This window comes from Zingiber officinale, chromosome 11B (genome assembly GCF_018446385.1).
Source record: "Zingiber officinale cultivar Zhangliang chromosome 11B, Zo_v1.1, whole genome shotgun sequence".
NCBI lineage: Eukaryota > Viridiplantae > Streptophyta > Magnoliopsida > Zingiberales > Zingiberaceae > Zingiber > Zingiber officinale.
In genome coordinates this window covers 18,472,986-18,477,492 of record NC_056007.1, presented here as the reverse complement: position 1 = coordinate 18,477,492, position 4,507 = coordinate 18,472,986, and the positions used below count along the sequence as shown (strand labels likewise).

Genomic DNA, 4,507 nt, shown 5'->3' with positions numbered 1-4,507 from the left:
TTTCTTTTTATGCTTAGGACTAACTTGACAGGAAATTTACTACCTATTAAAACTGAGATCGATAGGACATTCCACCCAAGAAGGAACTTGTAAAAGCAATTAGAAGCAGAACATTCTCAAGCAATAATAATGACAAACAAAATATTGAAGGATTATGTTGTACCAAGTATGAGAGGCTTAAGGTCTAGCATCACCCGACCTTCAATAGAGGCCAACAACTTTGAACTAAAGCCTATGATTTTGATAGTTCAACATAGTAATGAATTTGGCGGAGGACCTATTGAAGATCCCGATCAACACTTAGAAATATTTTTGGAGATTTGTGGCACTATGAAGATCAATGGTGCCTCTGTGGATGTGATTAGATTGCTTCTATTCACCTTCTTGTTGAGGAATAAAGCCAAGGCCAGGCTAAATTCTCTTTTGGCATACAACATAACCACATGGGAACATGTGAACAACGGTTCCTTGAATTTTTTTTCCCTCCAAGCAAGACTGTACACTTGAGAAATTTTATCACCAACTTCATTCAAAAATATGGTGAATCTCTATTTGAAATTTGGGATAGATTCCAAGGACTATTGAGGTAATGCCCCTACCATGATCTAGAGAAATAGTTGATCATCTACACCTTCTATAATGAAATTTCATATCCTAGTAAAGCGTCCTTGGACTCCGCAGTTGGTAGAGCTTTAATGAACAGGGATTTTGATGAAGCCGAAGGGATCATTGAAAGTGTGGCTTTTAACTACCACTAGTGGACGTCTGATGAGATAGCCCTTTCAAAACCACTATGATGTGAATATTCTTGATTTAATTATTGCAAAGATGGATGCTCTTACAAAAAGGTTTGATTCTTTGAACGTAAATTCTGTGAGCATCATTAATGTATCTTGTGAAGTATGTGGTGACGTAGGTCACACAATGGACGCTTGCCAATTAGGAGCTATTACTACACAATTAGCACAGATTGAACAAGTTGATCTGATAAACAACTTCAACTTGAGATTGAACAATCCCTATTCAAAGACATACAACCTTGATTGGAGAAATCACCCTAACTTCTCATATCACACCAATTAAGATCAAGGAGGGCAATCATCGAGCTTTCAACAAGCTGCACAATTGTCAAGAATGGAGAAAATGCTTGAAAATATTATTACCTCACAAGAAGAGATGAAAGAGGATCATAAACAACTGTGCGGTAGGGTTGACAATATTGAGAAACATCTTAAACTACTTGATAATCATATGTCATAAGTTGCTAGCTCACCATTGCGGACTATAAAAAGATTTTCAAGATAGTTGGAGATAAACCCAATTGAGCACTGCAACGTCATTTTATTGAGAAGAGGTAAGACCTTGATTGAACCTCAAATGACCAAAGGGAACAATGAAGCCGAACATGCCCCAATGGATGGAGCCACTCAAATTTCCTTAAATGATGACCATATCCAAAAGGAATCTAAGAAGAAGAAAGAGGAACCAAGCCACAACCCTCTACTAAGGACTTATGTACCTTCAATACCATTCCCTCAAAGACTTGTGAAGGTAAAAAAGGACGAAGAATTTGAAAAATTCCTACAAAAGATCAAGGAGTTCTGCATTGATATACTACTCCTTGATGCTTTACATCAAATGTCAAAGTTTGCCAAATTCATAAAGGATATTATCTCACACCGAAGAAATAAAGAAGATTTTGAAACAATGTCCCTGATGGAGGAGTGTTGCATTCTGATTTTGAATAAGCTACCTCCAAAACTCAAAGATCCAAAATTTTTTTTATACTATGCAACATCAAGACAAGGATAAATAAAACTTTCTGTGATTTAGGGACAAGTGTTAGTTTAATGTCTTATTCAATTTGTAAAAACTTGGTCTAGGAGATGTAAAACTAACTACTATGACATAACAATTTGCTGATCATTTATGTAGATACCCTTTGGATATTCTAGAGGATGTGCTAGTAGAAATAGGCAACTTCATAGTGCCTATAGATTTTGTTGTTTGAGAGATAGAGGAGGATCCAAAAATTCCCATCATTCTAGGAAGACTTTTCCTTGTTACAGCCAGAATTGTAATTGATGTGAAACATCATAAGCTCTCCTTGGTAATAAGTGAGGATAGAATTGAATTTGATTTATCTAAGACCTCTGATTCTTTGCTTGTCAAGAATACCTACTGTAGGTTATATGGGGCGGAACCAAAGAAAAAGAAACACCCAAATCAACGACCACTAGATGAGGCACCAAGCCCGGTTGGTCAAGAAAGATGGCCAAGGCCAAAGCTGACAAGTATATCATCCTGGCATGAGCTAGGATGAAGAATGATTCTCAAAATACACCTTACCATATAGGAGGGGAGCACAACATCCTCAAGGCAAAGGTTCCAAGTTGAGTTAGAATAGGAGTCGAGCTTGTGACATTAAACAAGTGCTTATTAGGAGACAACTCAAGTGTTTCTTTCATTTTTTGTTTTACTTCTTCTTTTTGTTCTTAATTTTTTTTTTAGGGCTAAGAGCACCCATGAGCTGGTAGTGGTGATCGCCATGGGCGTGGGAAGGAAATCAACCAAGAAAGAGGCAGGTCGTGCCTTCATTAGTGAGTTTAACAAAAATGCTCCACACGGTCGTGCCTCATAGGCATGGTCGTGTCTTTTACCACAGAGAGATGTCATGCCAAAGATTTGATCGAGAAACGACAGTGCCTCACAGGCATGGCCATGTGTTTGGCCACAGAAGGGATGCAAGCTGAAGTGCCCATCAAACACAATCGTTCCTCATAGGCACGGTTATGCTTTCGTGTATTGTGAGTCTTGGAGAGAAAACATGATCATGCCTCAGAAGCACGGTTGTGCAAAAAGGGATTATTTCAAAAAAAAACAAAGTTGAGACATGGTCACACCTCTCAAGGATGACCATGCTCATGCTTCCCAAGCACACCTGTGCCATACAAATTAAGGTTTTTAAAATCTAGATATAGCCACCTCTTTTCTTCTCCATGTCTGTGCCACCGCCACGTCTCCTTCAAAAACTCTCTTCTTCCTCTTTCAATAGAAAATTCAAGTGTTCCAAGACTCTTCCGTGCTTGGATCTCTTCTTCCTTCTCCTTTTATTTCTCTCCAAAGCTTCATTGAGAAACCCTAGGGTTCTTCTTCTTCTCCTAAGCAAGGAAAAGCCTCTCTTCCTCAACTTCCTCTTCCCCAAACTTTCAACCTAAGCCTTTGGAGAAGATCTTTCCTTCTCTACTCTCCCCTCCTTTCCAGCAAATTCTTTATTCTTCCTCTTTCTCCTTTTCAACTCCCCTTCTCATTTCATTCTCATTCCTTCAACAAGCTCTAACCCCCTTTCTTGAACTCTTTCTTGTTATTTTTCATTCAAATTTTCAAAATGCTTAAAAGACTTCGACACGGAGTTGGATCAAGCAGAGGAGACAAAGATAAAGGCAAGGACATTGCCAAGGACAAAGGAAAACACAAAGCATGCGACGAAGGTAACAAAAATTCTCATGACATTATTTGTAGAAATAATGATCATAAGACTCAATTTGATTCACTTGTTAAATGTAAGATTGTTTGCACTTGTTATATAGATGATGAAACCTTGGTAACATTAGGGATTAAGGATAATATAAATTAGATGATTAATAATATTGGGTGAGATGCCTTGATAAGTTTGAAATATCCTATCAACCCTAGAGTCGTCTTGGAATTCCTAAGTTCAGTGGATGTTGTTATCATAAAGGGAAAGGGGCGCCACAAAGGGTAAAATCACTTTCTATTTGTTCAATAGAGAATATGTATGGACTTTGGACCAATTTAATATAAGATATGATGGCAAAAGATAATTTACTCACCCCTAGTGCCTCTGGCAGTTTATCCCCATGGAAGAGGTAAATTATAAGTGGCTAGGCAATTGAATAGTGCATGAGGAAGGGTAGACACCCGACTACTAGCTGGAATTTGACTTTCAGACCTCATGATAACAACAATACTATGTACTAACCAATTGTCCATCCAGAAGGGACAATTTAATATAAGTTATGATCTGCCTTGTGGTGGAGAGAGGAAACTATCTAGAAAGTTTGACAACAAATCCTTTTGGGAAGATATAGCGGGATACGATGAACCATATGACTGATAAATCTAATTTTATCGTAAAATGAGTATCAAATAATAAAGTACCGAAACCTCTCACTACACTAATATAGCATAGAGAGTAGCTTGGATCATCTCACAAGGAATGTAGCTAGTGCATGTTAAATCTTAGGATTAATTTTATTTAGACATAGGGTTGGGTTTTTGGTTTCTAAGACTACTAATTGAAAGACAATGTGAGTAATGAAAACCTAATCAAACTTAAACTATAATTGCACACAAATTTAAAGCAACATCAAGAAAACATCTAATGAAATGAAACCTAGAGCATGCAGTAAAACTTAAACTAATCTAACCTAATTGTATCCAAATGAAGGGCACAAGCATAATGGGTTCGAAACTAGCATAGCAA

At 37.5% G+C, this 4,507-nt stretch overlaps 1 non-coding gene across 1 annotated transcript; it reads right to left on the bottom strand.

The window, feature by feature from the left end:
• Nucleotides 1–499: 499 nt before the first annotated feature.
• Nucleotides 500–607, bottom strand: LOC122035602. Its single transcript, XR_006127135.1, has one exon. It is a non-coding gene; the product is annotated as a small nucleolar RNA R71 (small nucleolar RNA).
• Nucleotides 608–4,507: the final 3,900 nt, after the last annotated feature.